The sequence below is a fragment of the Pundamilia nyererei genome, unplaced genomic scaffold, assembly GCF_000239375.1.
Source record: "Pundamilia nyererei isolate P.nyererei 1_Seehausen unplaced genomic scaffold, PunNye1.0 scaffold00128, whole genome shotgun sequence".
Taxonomy (NCBI): domain Eukaryota; kingdom Metazoa; phylum Chordata; class Actinopteri; order Cichliformes; family Cichlidae; genus Pundamilia; species Pundamilia nyererei.
Window position 1 is genome coordinate 636,378 of NW_005187529.1, and position 16,155 is coordinate 652,532.

General features: G+C 39.3%; 1 long non-coding RNA gene across 1 annotated transcript; it reads right to left on the reverse strand.

The window, feature by feature from the left end:
• Positions 1 to 11,868: 11,868 nt before the first annotated feature.
• Positions 11,869 to 15,801, reverse strand: LOC106456353 (uncharacterized). The gene is made up of 5 exons (XR_001290498.1): positions 15,548 to 15,801; positions 14,309 to 14,385; positions 13,595 to 13,689; positions 12,375 to 12,536; positions 11,869 to 12,108 (listed from the first exon to the last, which is right to left on the reverse strand). It is a non-coding gene; the product is annotated as an uncharacterized LOC106456353 (long non-coding RNA).
• Between the last annotated feature and the right edge of the window lie 354 nt (positions 15,802 to 16,155).

The window sequence follows — 16,155 nt, forward strand, 5'->3', positions numbered from 1 at the left end:
TTTTCAGACAAGTAGAGAAGAATAGCTTCAACAGAGTGGCTTTAAAGGAGGTGGATTTCCTCTAATTGCACTTCTGCAGCATGCCTATGGATAGAAATATGCTTTTTGGGGTGACACATGAGCCTGAATGAGGATATCTCACATATATACTCCAAAATACAGAAAAATAGGAAGCTTAAAACACATACATTCTCATCAGAAAACACCAACAATCTTCCCATTTAAGTAAAAGATTTCAATAAGTTGATTCAGCACTTTTCCAAAGACATCAAGTCCCCTATAGGCACATTACACTGCATATAAAGTGTGTGTAATGTACACGTGAAGGAAAGCCAGAAAGTTTTAACAGGCTTTTGGTTTGCACAGCCTTCAACCAGTATTGAGTCTCTCTCGTACAGCCACTCCTGCTAGCTTTCCTTCCATCCATCCATCTTTCTGTCTCACTGCATGCTCTCTCCCTCCTTCTTCTCACGCTTCACTCCTCACCCTTTTCTGCTTCACTCCCATCTTCCATCTTTCAGTGTCCTCCCTACATCCCTCCCTCCACAGCCAAGAGACATCCAGCTTCTCATAAGTCTTCATTAGAGCATTCCCAGGGATCCACGGCTGCATCGTGTAACAGTGCAAAGTCCGACAGCAACCAGAGAGAGAGAGAGAGAGAGAACTGAGCCCCAGAGACAATTAGCTCAGCCTGGAAAATAACATCATACTCCAGTCCAAAGTCTCTGTGTGTGTGCTGGGTTCCGGCAGAAGGACTGAAACTGGCTTTGATTAGAGCCTCATATAGAAAACATGAAGAACTGACGCGCCCGAGCACTTAATGACATACAATCAGCACAAGAATGTGCCGATATTTCTGTGTTCACAATAGGACTCTTTTGAACACAGCAGAGGCAACACTACTACAAAAGTTTCTTTCTCTAACTTATTAAGACTGGTGTGCACTTGGGTCCATAGGTTTTTGGAGAACTACGCATTTTTTGGTAGTTTTGCCTCTGCACACCACGAAAGTGGATTTTAAATCAAATAATTAAAATGTGACTGGAGTGCAGACTTTTAGATTTAATTCAAGATATTTAACAAAGTACTACTTTACTTTTCAGACAATAGAGCATTTTATATTTATAGTATGCTGTTTTCAGGAGCTCAAAAGTTATTGGACAAACTAACACAATTTTTTTGATATTTGAATATTTTAAATATTGTTTTTCGTAATTGGATGAACATTTTTTGGACATCACCTTTACTGGAAACATCTTCAGTTGCTGTTTGTTTGTGAGTCTCTTTGCCTTCAGCTTTGTCTTCAGTAACTGTAAAGCATGCTGTATTGGGGGAGATCAGGTGACTGACTTGGCTATTGAAGAATATCCCATTTCACATTTTGCTGTGGATCATTGCCAATTTGCTTTATGAAGTGTCATCTAATCAGTTTTCAGCATTTAGCTGGATCTAAGCAGAGAGTATAGCCCTGTACAGTTCAAAATCCAGCACCTTGGTTGAAACACTCTGTATTTTTACATTCATGAAGACAATTTTTTTCATAGTAGAAAATTGTACATCTACCTCCTTGAGAGTTTTCTTGACTTTGTTAGATTTATTGAAGGGTTTTTCTTAACACTGGAAAGAATTCTGCCATCATCCACTTCAGTTGTCTGCGAAGGTTCTCAGTCATCCAGGTCATCGCAGTCTAAGGAGCTTGGAAAGATGTTCCACCTCTCATCCAAGAAGCTTCTTCAGTTAGAGGAAGCTTAGAACTGACGAAGCTTCTCGGATGAGAGGTGAAACGTCTTCAAGAAACTTACAGAAGTCCAATCGCTTTTCTTTCCAAGCTCCTTAGACATCCACTTCAGTTGTCTTCTATGAACCTTCAGGTCATTAGCTCATTAGTGGACCTTATTTGGTAGCTGCTGCCAATTTACCAGATTTTCAGAAAACCTCAAACTCGTCTTGAAGCTCGTCCGAGATTTTGAATAGATGCACCTGTGATATCATTTTGAAAATACTACATCACTTTATGTTCATGCAATCATTTTGTCAAAGTTCAATTTGATTTTGTTAAAGTCACTTCAATCACATCTTGAATGTTTCATTTAAAAAAACCCCCATGATGTTGTATGAAGGCAAAAATTACAAAGAAGTGGTGCCATGCTAAAAGCTACTGCTTTTAGAGGTAGTGTAAGTCTATTTACAGGATTATCATTATAATGTTTTTTCCCCTCACCTGCATGATCTAAAAGAAATCAGAAAACTTCTTATAAGAAGAGAGTAAAGCCAGTAGACTAACAGCAGGTTCTCCCCTCTATATTGCTTCATATTAGTGCAATATGTCATATAGGTATGACACATGAGAGAACGACGGTGACCTATCAACACCCAAAGAGACACCAGACAAATAAATCTCTGTCACTTTGACAAGGCCTGCTGAGTGTGTGACTGTTAGACATGTTAAGAAGCATCAGGTGTCCTGAGGGGTAATTCCATAGACAGGAATAGAAGGAATGGGGAAATTCCATTGCATACTCCATCACAGATAAGAAAAAAACAAACACATACACAATAAAACGGATTAGTTTTTCATTTTCAGAATGCCAACATCGCCCACATAGGAGTTCCCCACCGTGCAGCAATGAAGGCCTCTTTTGTCATCAAAGATTATATGTGACCAAATCTGTCATCAATACTATGCTAATGTCATGGTTTTCACTCTTATCTGTGGCCACCCTCTCATTCCACTGGGTTCATGTGCCTCCGCGTGTCTTTCTGCCAGCTGCTTTATTTCAGCATTTCACATTGAAATCTTGTTGTTTCTTTTGCAAACGTATCCACTTGACATCATCGTTGCTTTGTGCCTGCCTGCAATAACTACAATTACAGTAACTCCTCACAGTTGAATGCTCTGAATAGCAGTCAAGGTGCAGCTTACATCCATGTCTGTCCAGATTCATTTATGTGGAGAAGATTCTGAAGCAATAATAAAAGGCATTTATGTAAGTATACGTTTGCTTATAACGGGTCACAAAGTGGAAAACATGTACACAAATGTTTTGCATGGTAAATGGACTGGTATTTATATAGTACTATTCTGCTCTAACTGAGCATTCAAAGCAATACAAGCGCTTTCACCTAATCAAACACATTCATACTACTGCTTTTTCCCCCAAATACACAAGGAACTTGTCTAATAATCACACACTTGATGAATAAACGTGTTCAACTCAGGGTTCAGTATTTAGCCCAAGGATACTTTCCTTTCAACACTCCTCCAGCCTTTCATGCAGACTGGAGGAGACAGGAAGCAAACCTCCGACCTTCCAATTAGTAGACGACCCACTTTACCTCCTGAGCCCCAGCAGCTCCAGCTTAGCTTTTTAGCACAAGCCATCACAGTGGATGCCTAAAATTCAGTATTTGAAACTAAATTGTGGTCACTGTCTTCCTCTTTGTCCTGGGTTCAGAACATTGTGATTAGTCAAGGTAACCTTTGACCTTTTGGATATAAAATATCCACCACTTTACAAGTTTATCCTACAGGAAATTTGATCGTAAATACCATATCCCACTAAAAAAATATATATATATATTTTATCAGGTCACACCTTATTCATTTATGTGTTAAAATGAAGTTTGAAGCACTTTTTTTTTTTTTTTTTTTAAATGACTTAAAACTACTGAGAATGGAGATGGACACACTGACAGCCTTCTGTTATGGGCGCTGCCAGTAAGGTGGCATAAAAAAGATCCAAAAAGTGCAACTTTGTTGTTCTTTTTTACTTTTATGTGTCAAATAAAACTGATTTAAGGGTATATTTGAAACCCATCTCCCGTAAATCCAGTAGTGGAACAGCTGAGCATAAACAAAGCACTGTAAAATATAAGCTACGGTTGGCTAACTAATAAACATAACCTTAATAAAACAAACAAAAAAAATCTAAGAAAAAATACGACCTGCCATTTAACACCGTAAAGCTGCTTTGAAAATACATTTCTTCAACACAGTTTCCTGACCTCTTGGCAAGTCACTATTTAAGGTATACCCACAGGAGCCAAGAGCATTGTTTATTGTGTTTGCTTTTTGGTGCTGGGAATCTAAAGGGGATTTTAAAAGGAGGCTTGGACAAAGAAAAGATTTTAGAAGACTCTAAAGTCCTAAATATATAAGTCTCTGAATAAACATCAGTCCATAGATGCATGCTGCATAACAATGAGAGGCAGAGCACAAATAGCAGGAGTTTATACTTTGATACCTATAATCTGCCCACATTATTTCATGCAAACAGTCTGTCAACTAAAAGAGAAAAGCTGTAATTGCATTTCAGAGAACTAAAAACAGAGACTTTAACGTCTGAATAAAAGAGACAAGACTGTCATGTAGTTTATTAGGCCTTCTTTCATAACATCTATCCTAACAAATCCACTGTGGAATGCACAGCAATGAGATTTTACAAACTGTCAAAAGGCACTACTTTCCTCCTTATTTCTACCAGTCCTGCTGGGTTTTAAAATGCATATAAGATCATATTACCTGCAAATGTGAGAAGAAGGATGAAAGCAAGAAACCACACAATAAGCACTTATATAGATTTTTTTTTTGTGAATAGCCAAGCTGAGTTAAGAAGCTCTCAAGTAATTAACTAGAATTATTGTTTTCTTGACGAATAATGCCATAATTCTAATGTGCTCTTCCAGTAATAGTAAATTATTGTCAATCATTTATACCATATATCATTTGTATATGTGGCATCTATGTGGCTGACATTCCAAAAAAAACCTGAGTCTCAGTTGCTGTTGTGTCAGGCAGTTTAGCTTGCCTCAGACTTGAAGCATCTTCAACATCACTGGCATCATAGAGGAAAGTGCTCCAACCTAGACGAAGCTCTGCCAGACAACTTTAACCTCAATTAAAGACAATGAAACTCCCTCCTTTCATGTTTTTGGTACTGTCAGATACACTCACCAGAAACTTAATTCAACTGCTTGTTAATGCAAATATCTAATGAGCTAATGAAGTTGTAGCAACTCCATGCCTGTAGACATGGTGAAGATGACAATCAGAATGAGGAAGATTACTTTGAACCTGATATGGTTGTTGGTGGAAGATTGAAAATTCCAGTAGACCAGCCAAATACAACTATCACTCTGGTGTAGAGGGAATGGTCCAAAAAAACAGAAGAAGACAGAAAATATCCAGTGAGCAGCAGTTCTCTGGAAGAAAATACCCTGCTGATGTCAGAGGTCAGAGGAGAATGGTAGCTCAAATAATCACTTGCTATAACAACATGCGGGAGAAAATCTCTGAATGCACAAACTGTCAAGCCTTGAATACTCGGGTACACCAGCAGAAGAGCACACTTGTCACTCCTGTCAGCTAAGAACAGGAAAGTGAGCCTCAAAACATTTCAGACTGGTTTCTTGAACATGACAGTGAGTTCACTGCATTCAAGTGGCCTCCACAGTCACCAGATCTCAATCCAGTAGAGCAACTTTGGATGTGATGTTGGGATGTGTGGAATGGGAGCGTCACGTGATGGATGCGTAGCTGACAAATCTCCTGCAACTGTGCGACGCTGTCACATCAATGCAGACAGATATTTCTGATTGTTTCCAGCACCTCGTTAAATCTATACTACAAAGAATTAAGACAGTTACGAAGGAAAAAGACAATCCAACCTGGTACAAGTAATAAGGTGTACCTAATAAAGTGACCAGTGAGTGTACAATTACACACTGAAACCAGCTTATGCGGAGTACTACGTCATAACAAATACTTATCCATCTCACAAAGAGATAAATTACTGGAGACTGTCAATACCCAAACTCTCATAAGCAAAAGTCAGTATGCACCATAACATATTTCATACACAACACATAAGCACACCTCCGGTATCCACACGCAAGTGTCTAAATCACACAACCACTGACACACACCCACACACTGAGCAATCAGTGGTGCCAAGACAGACATCTCTCTCCTGCTGACATCCCCACACAAGACTGAAGATGAACCGCTGTCACACTGTCAAACCATCAAGAAGAGACAGAGGAAGACAGACAGGCAGGATAAGAGAAAAATCAAGAGTGCACTACAGAGAAGGGGAGAAATGCAAAGACTTCTTCCTGAGATAAAAATGACAAGCACAACAACAGTCTGTGATCTTCTGAGGGCAGTTAAGTCATGCTTGCTGTTTGATGTTTTGATGCTTAACGGGGACGCGCTAAAACAACAGCTGGCCTCGCAGTCCCTACACAGGCTGCAGCAAGTGAAATAGTCCTGCTGTTTTAGGATGAATCACCTACTTGGTATCTGGAGAAAATGGTGTAGAATGCATACTAATGAATAACAGTGAGATGCACACTGGACCCCTCAAAATTGTGCATAACTAACACAAAAGCACACATAAACTACTATTTACAGATTATTTTTCCTTCTTACAGTGCTCAGACCTACTCCCCTGGTATATTTTATACTTTTTCCCTCATTTATCTCCAGCTACTTTAAAGGAGGAGTGACTCATTTCAATCAATCGGATTTTGGCCCAACTATGAATAACCTTGGTTCTGTCAAAAAAAAAAACAACCTCCGCTTACCTCCGCCCATTCAGTTCAATTTTCGCCACAGCCAGCTATCAAATGGGTCCATTCAATGAGATCACAAATCCCTCTCCATTTCATCCATGCAGATCTTTAGCCAGGCTTAGCGCAGGCTGTGTCTAGACCAGATCAGGATTTTTCTGCAATGCTGAGATGATTTTTTGCATTTTTTTTCTTTCTTTTCTAATTTATTCTAACAAAATTACTGCAATCAAAATCTGAAACTGAAAGATGATGATTGCATTGGAAAAATATCACTTCATATGCTGCACTGAGTGAAGAGAAAGTAAAACAAAACAGAACAAATCCCCCCACACAGGTAATTATTTCACACTGACACACTTAGCTCAGGAAACAAAACTCATATGTTAATCAGAGTGTTATGTGTTGCTGATGCAGGAGAGCGTTTCTTAATGATACATCATGTCAGAAATGTACACTTTCCTTTTCTTTTATGTAACAATGAATGATGCATTTCTTACACAGGAAACTGAAAGCATAAACATTACAGGCCCAAAGAAATGTGCAGTTTCGCAATTATTTTTGACCAACATGTTTGCTGTTGTTTGTTTGCAAAAGTGTTGAGCCACCTCTCATTTCTTTATTTTGCTTCTAAGAAGCCAGATTGTGTGTTTTTTCAAAATAGTCTAGAGCAGTAGTTTACTGCCTTTCATGGACATTGGCTGCTTATTTCCAGTCCAGTCCTTCTATCTGACCATTCTGAGAGGATTAAGGGTTTCTCTGTGTGTTTGTTTTTCGTGTTAAGTCTTTTAACAATGACTTATGAATCATTCATGCATAAAAAAGGCACCCACCTTAAGAGATGAACCAGCGTTGTGTCTACACATGACAGACCTCTTAGCAAAGAACCAATTTTAAGTTGTATCTTCAGGCGCTTCGTTACTAACAGCCTGTTGCAAAAAGTGGTAATTTGTTCCAATTTCTTTAGCTGAATCTATGAAAAATTACAAAGATAACACAGTTTGACAGCCATAACATAATATTTTTGTACTAACAGGTTATTTCTAAAAAAGCTATTAGCTGACTGTTTGGCATAACAGTATCTGAAAGTCATGTTCTGGAGAAATAGGGGGGGAAAAGATCATAGACCTGGCACAGGAACTGAGAGATGTATCTGGCCCTTCAGTTGATCCATCTAGTGTTCACTGAAGCCAGTGAACAGAAATGGTCTCAGTGGGAGGGTGGCTATCAAGAAGCCATTCTTAGGGTAGGGAGAAAAGGTTGAGATATGCAAAATTGCACAAGAACTTGACTGAAAATCAGTGGCAACAGGTCTTACGAAGTGATGAATCGAAATTTGAGATTTTTAGGTTAAATTTGTGCAGAAGAGGTCAGGGGAGAGATAAAACAGTGAGAGTCTGGAATCATCTGTAAAACATAGTGTGGGCTCTCTTGTGGTTTGAGGCAACATTTCAGCCAGTGGTGTTGGAAATCTTGTCCAGATTGATGGAATTATGAACAAAAAGTACCATCAGATTTTGAGCCACTATGCAAAACCACTAGGAAAGCATCTGTCTGACAATGGCTTCATTTTTCACCATGTCCCTAAACACATTGTGAATGCAGGAAAAGCATAAATGCATTAAAAACACACACACAAAGGAACACCATTAGTCATGGATTGGTCTCCCCAGAGGTTCAAGAAGCCTGCAGAACTATTCCTACAGATTACTTTAAGACAAGAAATCTTGCCTAAGAGAGCTCAGGCTGTGCCTGATCATACCAAATATTGACTTTCAAGCTCATAACATACTCCTGTGTTAAACTGTCCACAAATGTTCGCTTGTTGTTGCATCCTTCGACGTTTGAGCGCAATAAAATTGTGTATTTAGATTATTTATTTTTATATTGATGCAGCCCTTTAATGAGCCCTCGCCTCTGATGGATAAACAGCTTGCTTGTAGTGGAAAAAAAGCTTAAGTTAAAAGGGGTTGGACATTTCATTTTACAGCATTCACATCCAAAATTAGAGTGGACTGCGGTCAATTGTCCACAGCACTGTAGAGGTGAGGCAGGTGAGGCTGAGGCACCCAGCAGTGCTTCTGCACCCAGCAAGGGCAGTCTTAATGAATAGCGAGATAAATGATAAATGTGGCCATATGGTGGAGCCGGCTGGCCAAGACAGGGGTGCTAGCAAGCTAAACACGCACACATTCACACATCCTCAAATATCTCGCTTGTTAATCCGTACCTAGAATTGAAGAGCCATCAAACTGCATAACTCAAGATAGCAGCAGGTAGGGGTTAAGGACCTCTAGGCTCTTTGGATAGATGGGGGCGTTACGACCGACTGTGAAATCATCACCGCACTTCCTGTCAAAAAGTTTTACAGAAATTCGAGCGAGGACACAAACTGACTGCGCGTGAGGCAGACTGTCACTCAGCAGCAGTGACTTTTTAATTACAAGCATTGTATGTGCCTCACTCATAAATGCAGGAAGTCTTCTCAATTTATATGTGCTTCTCTGGTGATTTGCTGTGTGTGTGTGTGTGTGTGTGTGTGTGTGTGTGTGTGTGTGTGTGTGGGGTGTGTGTGTGTGTGTGTGTGTGTGTGTTAACTGAATCAAAGTAGATGAAGCCATATGCTGTCTGTCATACTTTGTAGGCAGTCACTTTCTTGTTTCCTCTCGTCTGCTGTATACAATACTCCTCTCTCATTACTATTCAGCACGCCACATGCTCATATAGTGTAGCTACACAAACACACACACGCACTAACTAGCCTACAGATACACCCACACAAACTTTATTCACACACATAAACTCAAACACAGTGAACAAGCCATTGTTCTCCTTTTACAGCAGATGCTATCTCTCTCTAATTGGCTCAGCAAAAACAAAGGAAGGGCCTTGGATGCCCCGCTGCAGCTATGCTCTTCCAGTCTACAGGGATGTCCTCTGCTGGACCAACACACATACAGGGTCCTTGGATATGGCTGACCTCTGCGCTGTGTAAAGAAGGCCAGTTTCTGATTACATGGCACAGTTTCAGGGTCTGTGATGAATCAGTAAGCAGGCAAGTACACTTCAGTTCAGTGCACTTTTGAAACACAATATGAAAACACCCTGTGGGTTGCCAAAAATGCTCCAAACAATCGAGGTCCCCTGAACGCTACATGCAAATGGCGATTTGGAGGCTGAGCATCACATCACAGAATACGCAATGTTTGGTCAAGCCATTTTCTCATCAAGTGTGTTTGTCAAAATCCAGAACTCCTGCTCAGATCTCGCCCCCAAAAAGTTTACACCAGTTCTGCCAGTGCAGCTTCTCACATAGCTGATGGGCGATAAGCCTTCACTGCATGCAATCCACAGCTGTCAAACTTCCTCAGTGTTGTGAAACACAGAGAGAGAAAAGAATAAGCGGGGTAAGTGTTGGTGCAGTTTAGTTCAGCACTGTGAAATATGACTGTACTGCTGGTATCATAGATCTTAACTTTAACTGCAGTAGTGCAGTGGTACTTGATGGGGTGTTATATAGCAGAGAAAAAGATCAGAGAGTCTACTGTGACCTACCATCCACACACGTTTCACTGGTGATTAATAATAGGTGAAATTGTTCTTCTTTGCCAAGAGACAAAGATGAATGTATTCTGCATACCTTACTCTCTACTATTTCTATATCAGGCATAAAGACTGTAAAAGACAACTGATTAAGGGCCCAGCCTTCAGGCACATTACCTCCACAGATGCTGCCATTCGCTGTAATCACTCGAGTGCCTAACGCACGGGGACAAATGACATAAAATCACAAGAAACGGCATCCCCTTCTGGCAGAAAGTGTGCATAGCAGGCAACTGCTGTTGGTTCAGACCTCGTGGTTTCATCAGTGCAGATTTATTGAGAGCAGATGTTTATATGAAAAACAGACATGAGAAGATCAGCCGACAACAAACCGCAACTGCAATCAAAAAGACACAGAGCAATAAAGCACCATGGCTCCTTTACAAGACGTTTTAAAGAGGGGGCTGCAGCAGCTGCAGCAACAGTTTGAAGAGGTTCAAAGTCCCGAGAGTTAGAAAAATTTATTAAGGACCACACAACTGATTAATACTTGTGTTCTCCTGGTCTGGTATTTTTTCCCCATTCTTTCTGTTGTTGTTGTTTGTTTTCCCACCAATTACGTGGGCTGAAACATAAATAATTCATGCAGCACTTAAGGATGAAAACACAAGACTGATAAACAACAAAGTAACTTCAGTCATCACTAATTCAGCATCTGCTAAATGCTTTTTCACCACTTCTTATGCCACTCAGTCTGATTACAGGATGCTTTCGTCAGCATGTCTGCGCATCGCATGTCCAAACAATCCACGATTAGATTCTGTCTTCTATTCCTCTCCCTAGCTTCAGTTGCTAATTTTAATTCCAGCTTTCTTCATGTTCCAGTGACTAATAGAGCTTACAATCAAATGTAGAGCTAATTAGATTTTTCAAGTGACCATTATTTCTATAACATGTTGTCATAGAGCTGGTGCTTGCAAACATATCCCGAGTGCTCCAAAAGAGGACTTAATTTGGGCACTGAACTAGCACATGCATAATAATGACCTTATTTGCATATATTATGTCAGTCTGTTTAGTATGTTAATGCTTGGTAAACTTCTGGGCTTAATCGTTCATCTGACATTCTAATTGGGAGTTTGTGAATTGGTTACATTGATGCTCTGACACTTTTTATTCTTCTGCCAGGTCTTGTTGGTTCACGTCGCAGCCAAACAGCCTCTCCTTCTCGACCACAAACAGAGCAATGGATTCACCAGCTTCAGAATATATTTGACAAACTGCAGATTTTCATGTTTAATTCAATGTCAGCATAGTGATGGTGCTTCTTTTGAAAGAAGTTACGAGGCCGGACTGCAATCCTAAAGGCCTCGACATTTTAGGGGATTTGACAAGATAATAAATGGCTGAAGCGTATTGTTCTGCAGGACACTGCGCTCTGGTTTGTCCGACGCAGTACAGTCAAACAATATATAATGACCTGAGCTGTAACCTCATTTGCTTCTGCAAGAATACTAAGGTAACTGTAAGGTAAAACATAGATAACACAAATATTTAAGAATAACCAAGTGAATAAACTAATTTTAACAATTATCTTTACAGCCCTTTCCCTTTTGAAATGAATACAATGGTGTTATTATATATTTTAAATTACAGACAAAAAGTAGTAAAACAAGTTTATAAACTCATCATAAAGGTTTGTAAATACTAGTTTCACCATGGATTAAAAACACACAAAAATATGACTCTTAGATGTCCAAGAAAGGCAATGTAATATTTTATTTATAATACAGTACTTTGTTAAGCCAGCTGTACTAGTAAGCACAGTGAGCTATGAAACTTCACTATAATAAAAGCACTCACAAGCTACACTACAGTATAAACAGGAAAGACACTGAACAGCCTAAAAGCTCCGTGTAATCAGAGAGCAGACCATGTCCTCCCCTCAGCTCTCATTCACAGCGTGTTGTTGCATACCGGGGGAAATGTCCAGCACTATAATTAAATGCACCACAGTTGAATACAACAAGCAGACAAACTACTAATAAAAGATATTTTTTTAAAAACCAACAATAAATGGAAATTTATAGTCTTACAGAAAGTATTTAGAAACACTTTTCCTTAAAATAGTAAGTATTCTTTATACTAGATCATATATATGGCTTCAGAGATATATATAAGAGTAAACATGTGTTATGTTGGGTTTTTTCCTCTACCGCTGTCAGCCATGCGACCTTGATCAGCCTGCATAATGGACTCACAAAGTTGGAAGTCAGTCACGTGTCACCCTGGCATCCTCCTGCAGCAGCCTGTGAACTCAGCCTCTTCAGCTCCTGCCTGCTTGCTGCACTCTCAAACCTGAAGCCCTCTATGACCAAGGTCTCTCCGTCCTCCTCTATGCTGGCCCGACACTCCTGCTGATTCTGTCACAACAACAACAACAACATGCACACAAGGCTGTGCTGTGCACACTATGCCTCAGCACATAAAATAATAACAAGGTCATTTGTGCATCCTTTGTGCTTTGTTAACAGCTGCAATAGACAGAAGCTGCGCATTCATTTATGTGTTTTCTAGTGTGTGTGTGCGTGCGTACACACACTATTATATCTGTCCTGTGAGAAAAAATTATTTATAGGGAGTCCTCACTCCTGCTAATTGGGTTCTAGAGGTAGAAACCTGGAGCTCAAATTTTATTTTTGTGAGACTGAACAGTCTCTCATGGGTCGCTGGTCGTCTTGTTTCCTGAAACGATTGGGCCAATCGTTACATTTGTAGGTGGGGCTGAGGCTGGCAACACGTGCGGATGAAATTGATGCAGCTGTCAAGGCTGCTGTAAATCTACTCACTGAAATAACAGCTCCTAAATCAGAACGACATGCATTAAAGATATTATGGTTTAGCAAATAGAATTCTTTTTCTGATTCTGCCCAGTGGTTCTGGCAAAAAGTTTTATTTATCCGTCACCCCCTGTGGCACTTTGGGAAAGAGGTCAGGAGGGTCTAGTCTAGTGCTTAGAGTGCATGGAAGGAATGGAAGACAATGTAAGAGATGTCCAGAGGCTAAGCCTAAAGTGAAACTAAATGGACTGAAACGGTTAACGTCTGTGTCAAATATATTTTATATTAATGGCAATTCAGATTTACTTTGCATATCCTTTTCTTGCAGCTAAGAAGGGAAATTAACTGGGTTGCTATGCAACTATAGGGAACTCATAACCTGACCACTTGTGACCTTGTTATAGCAGAAGTATAGTATCAGCTTCATTAAGTATGATAGAGACAGGATTAAATTAATTAAACAAATAAACCCATTTAAAAACAGAAAGACAGTGGGTTAGAAACAAAGAAGACAAACATTATGTAAACTCAGCCGGGTAAGTTTCCTCAAAGGAATATGGTTGAGATTTGACAAATAAAAATACTTGATTCTGGGCTGACTGTGGTCTGCAGCACAGTCACGTGGTTCACTGTAAACATACCATTCTTTGCTGTCTCTGGTTGGAGAGATCTAACGATGCACACCAATTCATCATCTCTTCAATGTCTCTCATAAGTAACTGAGCTTCTGACAACACTGTAATGACATTGATGCAAATACTCAATAATAGATACCACTACTAATACCCACAATGCTTTTACTAGTTGATTTTTAACAATTTCACTTCGGAAGTCTTTCTAGTCTTACTGACCACTCAGAGCACTTTAGACTACAAGCCACATTTAATCATACAATCATGCAATGCTCTCTGTTCTGTACACTTTAAGCATATTATCTGCCATTCATCTCTGTCTAATTTAGGCTCATCAATTAACCTGACACACAAGTCTTTGAACTGTGGGAGCAAGTTGGAGTATGCGAGGAAACCCACCCAGGAATAGGGATAACATTCAAACGCCACAAAGAAAAAAATATGTAACTGTGTTAGCCTCAAATAAATCCTGATCTCATGGACAGCAAAGAAATCTTTATTTCAATCTAGTGGCCTGTAATAAAGAGAACTCTAATTGTGAGATGTATTTATGATACCACCACCACTCACGCAGTTACAAACAACACTTGTGTTGCATTATGACAGTTAAATGAATCTTGAGAACATTTTCTTCTTCAAATCACAAAAAAACCCAAATCTAAACAAATGTTTTTCTGAAAGCGAGTAAAAAATACTGATAATATATGCAATTGCTGGGCTTACGCTGACGTGTCTTTGCCATGGAGATCTCAGATTTCTCTTCACATGTCATGTCAGTGATCTTTGCAGCTTCTCTTACACTGCAAAAGACAACATAGCACTTTTAGGACATCTGTGATACAACTGAGCTGATACAGTGAACAGAGAAAAATATACACCTTAATAGTTAATAGGATAATGCACAGTGGAGTATGCCCAACTTCAGAAATCATGAAAACAATTCAGTTAGAAATAAATAAATAAATGGACTGGTACTTAAAAAGCACCTTTCTACTCAACACTTCAAGTACTACTGCAAGTCTCATCCACCTAATCACTCACACATTCGTACAGCAATTTTATATATGCCTAAGCACTTTATAACATTCACAAACACACTCTGATCATGAATCAGAGGTAACTTGGGGTTCAGTATCTTGCCCAAGGATACTTCAGCATGTGGGCTACAGAAATCAGGAATTGAGCAATCAGCTTTCCAACTGATAGATGGTGCGCTCTACCATCTGAGCCACAGCTGCCCATACAATATGTTGATCAAATTCTTATTTTAATCAAACACGCACGTTTCCATATTGCAGCCTACACATATACTGCTACTAGCTTTAGAGAAAACTCATGAGGGCTAAAACCAATGCTTCTCTCACTTTCCATAAAGCAATTTCAATGTTTACTATGGACCTATTTAAGGTTAAAACCTCTTGATCAGCTTGGCTTAGTCTTTCAGTATGCAGACTGACTAGATCTACTGCTTTAAAAGTATCATGTGAAGGGATTATGAATATCAACCTGTTAAGGCTTGTTATGTAAAACTTTTAATTAGCTGCACTAAACCTATAGAGAATGACTAATATTTAAGATACCTTCAGGACTACACTATCAACTTACCATCAAGTTACCATCAACTGCACTGACAAAATACAAACATCAGTAAGGACGGGCTGCTAGGCATTAGGGAATTGCTTTTTACTAGGTTAACTGCTTGTAAAGGCATCACTTTATAAAGAAGTAAATATCGCTATAATTAAAAGAAACACCCACATATAAAAAACATGATGTATGTCACAAACGAAAACTTAACAAAAGGTTATCAAGAACCTGAGCAATAAGCTAATGGTAAGTGCTACATTAGCGCTAGCAGCTAATCAGTTTTAGGTACTGTGACAAAAAATGAACCAAACCTGTGTTTTTGTTAACATTAAATATTTATTATTAGTATTATAACTATTTGATTTTCTTGCTTACCCGTTATATTTGGGAATTGTCACTGGAAGATAATCCTAATTTAGGCAAGTGGCAACTAAGGGATACCACAATATAATGCGCAAAACTGATTTCTATACTGTCATTGGTTTGTCCCTTACTCGACCTTAAATGCCCCGTACCGTTACCTGCAATGTCACTTTCTGACCAAGAGATGGCACTCTTACAAATACCAAATCTGATTTGACCGCAATCGTACTTCGCGTTCCATACAGTGACGGCCTGTCCCGCATACAAGTGTGGAGTAATACGTGATTAGTGAAAAGAAGGGGTCGTTTGTTTGGTCTGCGTAGTAGAATAAGCTGGGTAAATGAAGACTGTATTTACAGTATTTGTTTCCTTTTTGCTTTTTTTTCAAAGGAAATGCCCTTGTGACTTCTGTTATAATTTACTGTATTTGTCTTTATTGTTTTACATGAGGTATTGATTAAACTGAAAACCAACATTTTACAGTATTTTTGTTATAAGATTATGGATGGACAGTGCATATTTACGCTATGCCCAGCTAACTGTGCATTGTGCTATTTGATAGTTAAAGATTCGGCAACCCTAGCTATAACACTCGTGCTACTCGTGAAATAATTGCCTGT